General features: G+C 34.8%; 1 pseudogene; it reads left to right on the forward strand.

Annotated features, from left to right (window-relative positions):
* Positions 1-10,814, forward strand: part of LOC121037907 (protein SET-like) — a 22,267-nt pseudogene extending 11,453 nt beyond the window's left edge.
* The last annotated feature ends 2,917 nt before the right edge of the window (positions 10,815-13,731 follow it).

Genomic DNA, 13,731 nt, shown 5'->3' on the forward strand with positions numbered 1-13,731 from the left:
AAAGAAAGAAAGAAAGAAAGAAAGAAAGAAAGAAAGAAAGAAAGAAAAAAACTTAAGAACTGGGGTTACAGAAGGTCAGCAAACGGTGGGTTTGAGATATTTGGGTGGTTTAAGTGGGCATTTTTTAAAATTTTTTTTTTCAACGTTTATTTATTTTTGGGACAGAGAGAGACAGAGCATGAACGGGGGAGGGGAAGAGAGAGAGGGAGACACAGAATCGGAAACAGGCTCCAGGCTCTGAGCCATCAGCCCAGAGCCCGACGCGGGGCTCGAACTCCCGGACCGCGAGATTGTGACCTGGCTGAAGTCGGACGCTTAACCGACTGCGCCCCCCAGGCGCCCCTAAGTGGGCATTTTTAAAACATGGTTTCTTCTTTGGCATGTTAAATTATGATGTTTGACATCCTTGCAGTTTAAAATGACAATTTTGAAATCAAATTCTCTCTTAATGATGACATGAACCTTGCCACCCAATTGACAAATCAGTAGAATCTGTAGTATCTTATTTGAAATAGACATACTCTACCGTAATTTTGTTCCTATTTATTTTTAATTTTTTTTTTGTTTCACTAGATAGGAAAGATGATGCTCAGTTTTAAACGTTAGAAGTGTACCAGGTCTTTGTTACAATAAAACTACCAAAATGTACACAAAGAATTTGATGCTTTCCTCTCAGAACAGATATACTTAATATGTCTTTGCAAATTTGACTTGTATAACATATTGTCAAACTTTGTTACCCTAACTCTGTAGTTTTTGATTCCCAATTTGCAGGATGACCTCAGAGCTATGTGGATGCAGTAAGGGATTTGAATCAATGGATTAATGTCTTCTCAGCTTGAGAACATCATGGGTAAAATTTGCCATCAGTTTCTAAAACTTACCACATTAGTTAGGATACCAGATCCATCAAAGTTCAGTTCTGAATGTAGTGTATCCATCCTTGATTTGTATCTTGAATTGGCTTTAAAATTATTTATTTATTTATTTAGAGAGAAAGAGAGAGAGACAGGGACAGAGACAGAGCATGTTGGGGGAGGTGGAGAGGGAGACAGAGTCCAAAGCAAGCTTCAGACTGTGAGCTGTCAGCACAGAGCCAGATGCGGAGCTCAAACCCACAAACAGTGAGATCATGACCTAAGTCAAAGTCAGACACTTAACCAACTGAGTCACCCAGGTGCCCCATCAAATTGGCTTTTTTTAAATGGGCCTTTATTTACCTGGTAATAGTGCCACCTTCACCATCAGACAGATCTGGTGATTTAATTCCAAGTTACACAGGGACACTGCTGGTATGTCTTCACTTTCACTCTGAAATGTGGCCAAGACAGACACTCAGAGGAAGAAGTCTGTGTTGACTATAAGAAACTCAAGTTATAAGTATTTTTGTCTTGAAGTACCAGCTATTTAGCATATATTTCTCAAATGAGACTCATCTGTGTGAATTTGGATGCAATGATAGACTCTGTCTGCTAAGGGCTATTGTGCATAGAATAACATTTTGAGAAATTTAGCTTAAGCTAAGCATAAGCTTTTTAATGCTATAAAATATATTAGCCAAAATTAAATGCCACTTAACTTTTTCAGAGGTGAATTAATGGACACCTTGCTCAAATTCAAAGCTTTTTGACATATAAAACTTTACTAGTGGGACTATTCCATCAATAGGTACAATGTAACCAAAACCTGTCTAGACAGGTGGTATGTAGTAGTTTCTGCACTGGTTTCTGTTTAATAAATGCATCACTCTATACTGGTCAGGAATCTTGCTTCAATAAAGAAACATTTATATGTATATAACATCTATGTATGTCAGAAAAGAAAAGAAAAGGAAAAGAAAAGAGAAAAGAAAAAAAGAACTTGTCTCACTAATAGCAAGAAAATAGAGGCCAGGCTTAAGTGTTTCACCCCCAGAAGAGAAGTGATCACAACCAATCATAATAATGACTGACAAGGTTTAAGTAATAGCCAAGAGGATGTAGCATGAAAAGGATAATGAATGCAGTTCACAACCATATGCTATGGAACACAACCTCCTCAGGAAAAAGACAGGTGGGCAGCCAACAAGTTACTATTCAATTTGTGCTAACAGAAGAAATCAAGGATGGGAGCTCAGGTGGCTGAAAACATTTAGTCCTTTTAAGAGTCATGACCCCTTGCCAAGATTCAAGTGTTAAGCCAGTTATCAGACATTGAAACCATTGCTGGAAGAGATAGTTATGCAGGAGAAAGGACTGTGCAAAACCTTATCTATTACACACAAAATGGATACACTAGTCCTTCACTAAAGAATCCCTTAGTCATTTCCTCTGGTAACTGTGGACTGGGGAGTAGATTGCCAAACAGGTTGAGGTATGTTAGAAATAGGGTCTGTGTTGACACTAGCACCTGGAGACCTAAAGCATTATCATGTCATTGTGCCCCTTCTCTATTATATATGGAGTATATTTGGTAAATATGTGGGGAGGGGAGGTAATAAATAGATCCTGGCCAAGGGGCTGGCTACAGACCTTATATTGAGGATATGGTTGCCATTTTATCACTACGTTTCTTAAGTCCGAAGAATTATCTTGGAAGGAAATTTTAGGGCAAGTCTTCAGAAACTACTCTTTCCTGGATAAGAAAGTAATTCAAAAATTTTATGTTGCATCCCATGTGGCTTAGAAAACACAATTGTTACCCTCAATAATTTACAAGGGGCAAGGATAGTGGTCCTTTGATTCACCAGTCTGACTGGTGCTGGATGGGTACTGGATGATGTCTGTATACTACTGCAAGTTCAACCTAACTGTAGTCCAAACCTCAAATACCTTTGCTAAAATTTGATATAGCCTCAGTCATAGGATGTGTGGCTGATCTGAAAAATTTACTCTTTTCTCTCCCTCTAAGAAAATATAAATAAAACCAGTTCACATCCACATGGAATAAATGAAACTTGCAGTTTTGTTCCAGTGCTCTGTTAGCTCTTCCATCTTAGCCATCAGTTAGTCAGAAGAGATATGAACTATCTGCATAGTACATAAACATCAGTGAAACACTAATAATGAGTGAAGTGTTATATGTGTAATGCATTACAATGAGTGGTAAAGTACACAAATCAGACACATGTGCAGGAAGCCTACACGCCCATGATCCCCACCATTGTGGCACCAGTGTCCTTTCTTCATCTTGTGTCTATGGGGCTCTCTTACGATTAGACAAAAAAGGATAAGAAATCCTTATTTGGTTTATTGATGGTTTGTCTCAGTATGAGGGTGCAAGTCAAAATCAATAACAATTGAATTATACTACTATAATGGTTAGCCTTGAAAAGTAGTGACAAAGGAAAATCTTCTCAGTGGGCATAACTTCAGACTGTGAACATGGTCATCCACTCTACATGGACAGAGTAGTGGCCTCAGGAGAGAATAAAAATAGAGTCACAGACAATAGAAAATGTCAGAGAAGTTATTCAGGATCCTGGATCGATAAAGTATTGCAATATTGAGAAAAAAAAAAAGAGGTCTTATACATAGGCAAATGATGTAAAAATGTGTCACATATTATGTTCAACCAGAATGTGTTCACCTCTGAAAAAGGACCAATCCACTAAAAAGCCAAAATGACCCAGCAAAGGGGCTTTTGAAAGCCTTTGTAATTGGCAACTGCCAGCCTGGCATAGCAGGCACATGAAGGAAGTTGCCATGGTGGCAGCCATGAAGGCAATGCCAGCGTCCAACAGCATTGGCTCATGCTTTCGTATTACCACTGCTAGTCTCACTATAGCTAAGCCAGTGTTCAATCTGCTAGGAAGAGAAACAGTTGCAGGCTATATCATCTCCTGAGGAAACCAACAGCAGCTTGATGATAAATGACCACTGGTTTATTCTCAAAGATTAGGTATGTATCTGGATATATACATATATATACACATACATATACACACATATATATACACACACACACACATATATATACATACATATATATACATATATACATGTATATACATATATACATATATATATACACACATATATATGTATATACATACATATACATATATATATGCACAGCCTCAGTGTATCCAAAGATTTATTTGACCTATTGGCATCAGATAATACTTCAATTGCACAGGGGACCTACTTTACAGAAAAAGATATGCAGGAATGGGCTCATGACCATGAATTCACTGATCTTGTACTGCCAGGCTTAATAGCTATTCCAAAGAAGGGACCTTTTCATTCCAAGAAACACACAACCTTATCATCATTTTAACTAAGAATGGCTATCACCAGGTCACACAAAGAAGTTTGAGTAATCCCAAATATAATCCAATTGACCTAGTACTTGTTACATGAATATCCAGTGAGGAGAACAGCTATTAGGAAAATGTGAACCTTTCCTAACAATGTGATTCGCATCTCTCATTAGACCTTTTTGTCTTTTTGTTTTTGTTTTGTTTTGTTTTGTTTTTTAGGAGAGAAAGAGCATTCATTTGATAGTGAGCAACAATGTACTGCATTCAAACTATGAATTGGGCATTGTGATAGTATCTGGAGTAAAAGTCATGAGCCCTGGATCTGTAATTTCTCAGAAACTAGTGGGCTCATATCTTCATTTGTCAATACCTGTAGCCTATAACATTAATTATGTACTGGTCAATGACCTGCTCACTTGCTTACTTTAGCAGAGTGGCTTATCTAAAGTTCTAATCCTCTGAGTGTTAATCTGTCACCAAAAATAGCTTCAACCATAGTTTTCTCACTCTTGATCACAACTCACCAATATGACCCAGTGAAACAAATTATAGTGTTCTACCACATTGATTTGACCTCTGGTCCTTTGTAAATCTTACTTCTCTAATTAGCCTATAAGGAGAAATTGCAATATATAGACTCATGGAATAGCATAAGGACTGAGGAAACATTTTTAACAATTTGGGAACCCTAAGGGACTTTAGAACTGTCACGGTTATTAGTTGGGTTTAAAATTCCATGCTCTGTGTTAATATAAATAGTCTTATGACAACACAGTCCTGCTCCAGGCATTTCCAAATCACTATAGTTTTGTATATCGCAAATGCTGAAATATACTGGAAATGACAAATTATATTACATTTTTATATTACAATATTGAACATGCTATTACTTTTCATTCCTACAACTACTGCCCTTTTGACATCCTAATCATTGCTTGTTTATATAACTTCAACTGCTTCTCATATGGTCTCTTACTGGATCTGTCCTGCCTCAGGTCACCTTTCTATGAAACTATATGTACTTCATGTGGCTTTACTTGTCAAAATAACATGGCTTCTTCATGTCTACTTGGTAGTTTTGAAACATTTTTCAAAAATTGTACACTTTTTTCTACAAAAACAATATCACATAAAATTTTATTTTATGAAAAAGTAGATACCTCTTCTTCTGGCTATGATGGAATAATTGGTATTTCAATAACCCTCGATGTATAATCAAAAATGAAACTGAACAAAATATATGAAGCAATTTCTTTTAGGCATTGGACAGCAGGCAGCACAATATTGCAATCTCAAAAAGAAATTTTAAAGTGATTAAATAACCACAACACAATCTGTAAAGAAGCAAAAATATTGTGTCATTTTATTCTAATAAAATGTACATATATATTACATTATCCTTCAAAAATCCATCTACTAATAGCATGTCTCCTTAGAAACATTAGTTTTAGCCATTTCTCTTTTGGGAAAAAAAGATTCTTGTATCTGAATTTTATATTATTATAATGAAATTTCCATTTATTTTTATTTTATTTCCAAATATTTTTATTTTAATCCCTCCAAATAAGAGTTTCATGAGGATAGCAGTCTTGCCTGTCTTGTGTGCTTCTGTACCATAGTCAAATGCTCAGCACTTAGTAGATACTCAATACATGTATGCTGAGTTTATGAATGGAAGCATACTTAAACATTTCATCTCAAATAGATACCCAGTACGATGCTATAGATGAAATAGTTCTCTTATAAAGATATTTTAGTAAGTATTTTAATCAAAATTATAAATATATATTTATTTACATGCTGTAATTATATATCATAGATTTATAATACTTGCATTACATATTAATGTATATATAAATGATCCCAAACCTTAGATCTGCAAATGATCTTGAAATATACAGTATAGCTCTATCATTTTAAACAGCTCTTGAAGTTGTGATAGAGACTGTATGTGACTTGGCCATATATATTATTATTTATATTTAAGAAAGCTATGTTAGTCATTTGTTCTTTTGCAGTTTATGGGAAGATAAGTAACAAAAATATTAAGTCAAGTAAGAGGAGAAGACACTAAACACATTATTGTTTACAGAAGACATGACAGATGCAGGTTATGCAAAATACAAAGAAGGACTCTAAGTGAAACATTTTCCTATAATCCATTCAAATGAGTATATTATATTCTACAACATCATTCATTCAAATGTATTTTATGAGTACCCATCATATGCCAGGAACTGTAGAGGAGACTTAGATCTGTATCTGTGATCAAGATAGATGAACACCCCTGCCTTCAAGTAACTTACCTTCCATTAGTGGGAAATATGCAATAAGCAAAATGGACGTAATAAATAAAATATTATATATTGAAAATGGGGCACATGGGTGGCTCAGTCGGTTAAGCATCTGACTTTGACTAAGGTCATGCTCTCACAGCTTGTGAGTTCAAGCCCCGTGTCAGGCTCTGTGCTGGCTCAGAGCCTGGAGTCTGTTTGGACTCTGTCTCCCTCTCTCTCTGCCCCTCTCCCACCCACACTCTGTCTCTCTTTCTCAAAAATAAATAATAAAACACTAAAAAATAAAAAAAATATATTATAAAATTTATATTGAAGATAGTAAGTGTCTTATAGGACAAGATGCAAAGAAAGTGAGTTCAGGAATACTGGGAAGAGGAGAAAGTTACAATTATAGAGTATTGGAAGTAGAGTGATATTTACTTGTTTGTCAGGCTATAAGGTGTGTTCAAGAATCAGCAAGGAGGTCAGAGAGGATGCTGGACTGAGGAATAGAGAAAGAGGGCAAAAACATGGATATTTTACAAAGATATTTGGTAATATTTATTACATATTTTATAAAGGATAATATATAGACTATTAATTCTAAGATTTGAAAACATGAACTTAGAAGAATAAACTATTACAGTTAAGGAAATTTAATCTCACAGAGATAATAATGGAAACTGTAGTATGCTTTATTCAGTTGACAAATTCAGAATCAGAAGATAGTGGAAAAAAATCAGGTGTCCTTATTCATATTTTATCTAAGAGAACTTCATCTCTTGGTGACAAAATGGGAAATTACAATACTATAGCACCTTTAGGTGCCTTTTATTTTATGTAGGGCATTAATAACTCACAACCCATAGCTGGTGGCAGAAGTTAGGATGTCGCTTTTTTCTTTTTTCTTTTTCTTTTTTTTTTCAATCCAAATATTTAATCCCTCGTAGTACTTATAAAAGAAAGACCAATTGGATTCTTTGGCTTTGTGAAAGTGAAAGCCCCATGTCCTTTTATTTAGTAACAAGTGGCTCATCACATTTGATCTGTTGAACTATAAAAGAATAGAACTTCAATATGAACATCATACAGAACCCTCACCATTCATTCTTTTGTTCCATGTGGCCGCTGCTTTTAGCTCTTAAAAGCACTTATTTCACATCATTTTCTGAAGTTGGTACCTTTACTGAAAAAGCTTTCTAACTGTCCAGGAATTCTGCAACTACTGTAAATCAGGTGACAGCTTAACACCAGAGATCTTTGAAAATGTTGCTTTGCTTTTATTTTTTAAAAAAATCAAGCACCAAGAATAAAACAACACTACCACATAATTAATGCATGAGGAAAATTATATAAATATTTGAATATTTGGATACAATCAATAATTATATTATAAATTTTTGATTGTCTATATTAAATAGCATATAATCAGCAGCTGAATCCACATAAAACTGCTTTGTATTTTGCAGCTTGAATGCTTGGTACATATATAGAACAGCTATGTCTTCTTGAAGGGTTGTCCCTTTCATCATAATATTATATCCCTTAACGTCTCTGGTAATTTTATTTGCTCTGAAGACTACTTTATTTGAAGACCTTTCAAGCTTTTTTTAAAATTTTATTTGCATGTTATACGTTTTTTTCCATCATTTTAGTTTCAATTCGATTATATTGTTTTATTTGAAGTTGAGTTTATTTTGTGGATACTTGGAGTATGTATTCAAATTCACTCTGCCAATCTTTTTCTTTTCATTGGTATTTAATAAAATTACATTTCATGTAATTATTAATACTTTAGAATTTAAGTCGGCTTGTTTTGCTGTGTGTTCTAGTTTTTGTTTCTCTGTTTTCTTTTACCTACCTTATTTTGGACTACCTAAACTTCCTTCAACTTTAATTTTCTTTTAATTTAATTACTAATTTAATTACTAGCCAATAATACTAGCCAATAATAATAGAACAACCACTTAAAATCTATACAAACAGATACACTAATAAACACAGTCTACTGGTGTTGTCACTCTACCCGTTCAAATGCTATATAGAAACCTATGTCTATTTATGTTTCTTCACCCTCCTCCATTACAATTGTGTTAAATATTTACTTCTAGATTCCAGAGTTACCATAGAGAATTCTGTGGTAATTTTGATATTAGAAGTTGTTTTTTCTCCCCAAGTTTTACTATCTTCTCTTCCTCAGTCCTCTGAATTTTCATGATGATGAGACTTACTGTGAGGCTTTCTTTTATTTTCATTCTTTTCTTTACATATAATAAGCCACCAGTGGCACCATATATGGGGCAACTATGAAATATTTTTTTTTAATGTCAATAAAAAATTCCATATTTGACAAACCTAAGCTGACATCATACTCAATGGTGAAAAGCTAAAAGCTTTTCTTCCAAGATCAGGAACAAGTGTACTCACTCTCATCACTTCAACATAATACTGTAAGTTCAAGCCAGAGCAATTAGGCAAGAAAAATAAATAAAAGTCACTGAAATCAGAAAGGAATTAGTTAAATTGTCTTTTTGGAAAGAAGACATGATCTTGTATATAGAAAGCTAAGGACTCCATCAAAAATTTAGAACTAATAGTGATGAATAATGAATTCAATAAAGTTGCAGGATACAATGTCAAAATACAAAAATTAGAGGTGCCTGGGTGGCTCAGTTGGTTGAGTTTCCAACTCTTGATTTCGGCTTAGGTCATGATCCCAGGGTTGTGGGACTGAGTCCCACATCAGTGCTGAGCATGGAGCCTGCTTAAGATTCTCAATCAATCTCTCTCTCTCTCTCTCTCTACCCCTCCCTGTCACTCATGCTCTCTCTCTGTCTAAAAAAAAAAAAAAAAAAAAAAATACAATAAATAGTTGCTGATTTTAATGGGCAAAGGGCCTCAATACACATTTTCCAAAGAAGGCATATAAAATGGCCAACATATAGGTATATGAAAAGATACTCAATTTCACTAATCATCAAGGTAGTGCAAATCAAAACAATAATAAACCAACAACTTATGTCTATTAGATGGCTATTATGTAAAATACAAGAGATAACAAATGTTGACAAGGGTATAGAGAAAGGGAAACTCTTGTACACTGTTAGTGCAAATGTAAATTGGTACAGGCACTATGAAAAACAGTGGGAAGTTCTTCAAAAATTTAAAAATAGATTAGCATATGATCCAGGAATCTAATTTCTGGGTATATGTTCAAAGGAAATTAAATTGCTACCCCTAAGAGAAATCTGTACCCTCATGTTCATTGCGCATTATTTATAATATGCACGATTTAGAAACAACCTGTGTATTTTGATAGATAAATGGATAAATAATATTTTACCCATGATGATGACTCAAAAACTATAAAGAAAAAGATCAAGTCAGGCTCCCCAACTTAAAGAAAAAAACACCCTCAACCCAATAAACAAAATTGAATGACAAAAAGCAAACACAATACTGCAATATATATGAATGTAGTCCATGACTCCCATGTTTTCAGCTTCTCCAGAAAAGAAACATCCAGTCTTTTCCCTGAGCAATGTAAGATGCCTAGAGAATCTAGGGGCTTCTTTAAAAGATTTCACCAATCCATTGGTTTGAGGCTATTTTAACACTCCCCTTTCAAGGTATTTGGTTCTTATAATCATGGAACCACTAAAAGTTCCTGAGGGGAAAAATAGTTGATTTTCAGGACTCTCACTCTCTCATTGGGTTCAACATTTTTTTTTCCTCAACCTCAGTTTTTTAATGCTTTCATCTCCTTGCAATAAAAGCCTTTGCAAGATTAATGTATCATTTTGGTAGGGTTAGCAAAAGCAGACTTAAAACACTTGTCCAGTTCACCATTTATAATAAGAAAATTTGGAAGATTATACAAATATAAAAATATAAAATGAGTAGTTTCTAAAACATTTAAAATCAAAATCTTAGCTTTGTCATCCCAATTGCAAACCAAAAACAAACCACACATCTACAAGTGACCTGAAAATATCTTCATGACTCATTAAAAAAAAAAGTGTACCTCATTTCTGCAAAGAACTTAATTTAATGTGTACAGTTAATTTATAATCTGTGAAAATGTTGCTATATAAAAAGTATAGCTAATGAATAAAGACTACAGATTATGACGATACATTGACTTTTTTTATAAAAGTAGGTTTAGATTACCTGCAAAACTTTTGCTCACCTTTATCAACTTCATCAGGAGAACGTTCTTTGACATTGAAAATCCTTTTTATAATAAGAATGGAGTTTGTTACACTGACATGAAACATTCTGAATGCATGAATGCGTGAATATGCTATGAAAATTAGATATAACTATCTAAAATTCTCACCAGTTCATGATTCTTATGTCTTGAAATTCTATTGTTCTAATAAGTATTTTTTTCTGTATTATGCTTTAAAATACATGTGGTCCCTCCTGTGCTTCCAGAAGGGACATTATTGTCTCATTTTATTGGCCATGACAACATTTTTTAAATTGCCTGACCTTAATCTGCTCTCTTGCTTCCACTTTTTTCATATCAGATTTGGTCCTCTCGAACTTCGTTCAGTAATCACCCGACAAACTATGATGTACATTTCATGATCAAGGTAGATATTATATATACTGGGAATAAATTCCCAAGCCTCCAAATTATGTTAGGTGCCCTTTCTATACATTCTAGTATAACACCCACTTCCTCCATCATGCACATATTCAGAGTCTACAAATGTCTTGTTACATATGTCTCTATTGGGGTGCCTGGATGGCTCAGTCACTATCAAAAAATATCAAACAATATCAGTGAAAAATATACATATATGCCACAACATTTGTGAGGAGAATATGTTTTATTTTGGTTCAACATTCAGAGTTAACTCTTATGACTACTGTGAGCATGATAGCTTGTTTAGACATTGTGAACTATGCGGGTGCCTGGATGGCTCCGTCAGTTAAGCAGGGGACTCTTGGTTTTGGCTCAGGTCATGATCTCACAGTTCATGGGTTCAAGCCCCATGTTGGGCTCTGCACTGACAGAAAGGAGCCTGCTTGGGATTCTCTCTCTTGCTTTCTCTCTCACCCTCCGCAACTCATGCTTTCTCTGACTTGCTCAAAATAAATAAACTTAAAAAAAAAAAAAAAGACATTGCCAACTATGCAACAACATGCCCTTTACTGATCTCAATGTGCACTGTATGTCACATGCTTTCTGGGATTTTTTTTTTTTTTTTTTGGTGCAGGGAGACTTCTTTTTTAAATGTTTTATTTATTTTTGAGAGACAGAGAGCATGAGCAGGGGAGAGAGGGAGGGACTGAGGATCTGAAGCAGGCTCTGCGCTAACAGCGCACAGCCCAATGTGGCTCAAATGCAGGAACCAAGTCAAGTCGTGAGATCCTGACCTGAGGGGACTGAGTCATCCTGGCGCCTGCTTTCTGGGAACTTCTTTTTTCTTTCTTTCTTTCTTTCTTTTTTTTTTTTTTACTTTTTTTTTTTAACGTTTATTTATTATTGAGAGACAGACAGAAACAGAGCATGAGCATGGGAGGGGCAGAGAGAGGGGGAGACACAATCTGAAGCAGGCTCCAGGCTCTGAGCTGTCAGCACAGAGCCCAATGTGGGCTCCAACTCACAAACTGAGAAATCTGAGCGGAAGTCGGATGCTCAACCAAATGAGCCACCCAGGCGCCCCTTGGGAACTTCTTAAGATTTATTTCATTGTGCTCTACAGTAACATCTATCGTTTGTTTACTTGTTTATATTTTGGGATATATTTGTTTATTTGTATATATATTACATATATTTTCTGGTTTAAAAATTTTATTAAAACAGAATTTTTTAGTAATTTTGGTAACAGAAAAAAAAAGGTTATTAACCTAAACAGCGGTTCTCATACCTGCAATTGGAAAAAATAATAATGTTATAAAAGTATGAAACTTAAGAAAGATAAATATCATGAAGAAAATCTTTGTGTGTGTGTGTAAGCAGCTTATATAAATGGTTGTATTTACCTCTAAATTAAATTGGCCCCTATCCCAACACATCCAACACTCTAACTGATTTAGATGTAACAAAGCTGCCTAAGAGTATACCATTCTTAGGTCAATAAGAACAATTGCTGACAAAAAAGATATTTGTTCACTCTTTCATCCACTTTCTGTGGAAATGCAAGCCTTACTTAAATGTCATACAAACAACACTGAGATTCCCCAAAGAGTATTTTGAGGACTGGTATCCAGGTTATTCTGTATCCTCGTGCCCTCTGCTTCCTCTGTTACTCCAAATGACCAGTAGTATCTCTCATATTCTAGCTGACACCCAAGCAGAATTTAACATTCTCTGTGCTTTTAAAATATACTCTGCAATTAGTGCACATTGTAAATAAAGATTATTGATGTCTTTTGGGTTTGTGGATTCCACTGGTGTTATAATGGTCATTAGTACCTTTGCTCTCGACTGGTATTATCACAGCAGCTTGCTTCCAAACATATTTTCTTTTTGTTATTTTAGAAAGATTTCTTTGTCCTAGGAATATTTAAACACAAGTGTATATAATAAAGGGAAGCATTCATGGTGAGGAGAGGAGGGAAAGAGGAGAGGGAGGAAAATGATGAAGCCAAATGACAGTACATTTTTCATTTACAGAATGAGGAGAGAGAAGTCTGCTATAAAATAAATTCATATTTTTCTTAAATATTGAAATTATTTTAATACTGTTTCCAGGTAGTATGCTGTGAACTCAGTCTTCTCTGTTGGACCCACATCATGTCTCTCATGATTCAGATGAATTTGAACTAAACAAACAAACAAACAAACAAAAAACCCACATAACATTAGACAATACCTAACATGAAAATAAACTCTTTGTTTAACAGAATTGAATGAGGAAGAATGGGAAAGGAAACAGGCTGGTCTGCTCACTGTATGCAATAGTGAAGCAGTTGGAATTTAGGAACAGGTTTGTACTCCCAGGGCAAAAGGAAAGTGGACCTTAGTGTCTGCACAGGAGAAAGTCTTATGAGGGCTGGTAAGTGAAATAAAAGGAGGGAAGAATTTAGCAAGTTCAAGGTACAATTAAATCTAGCAAAATAGATATACTCTTCATTCTACTTAATGTAACTTTTCCTCTAGCCCTTCAGAATTTCTGTAAATGTCTAAACCCAGAAAAGGCAAAATAACTGAAATTATTATAAAAAGGAGGGCACAGGAGGATCATGGATTTTGGGTTT

This window comes from Herpailurus yagouaroundi, unplaced genomic scaffold (genome assembly GCF_014898765.1).
Source record: "Herpailurus yagouaroundi ecotype Mexico unplaced genomic scaffold, PumYag 164, whole genome shotgun sequence".
NCBI lineage: Eukaryota > Metazoa > Chordata > Mammalia > Carnivora > Felidae > Herpailurus > Herpailurus yagouaroundi.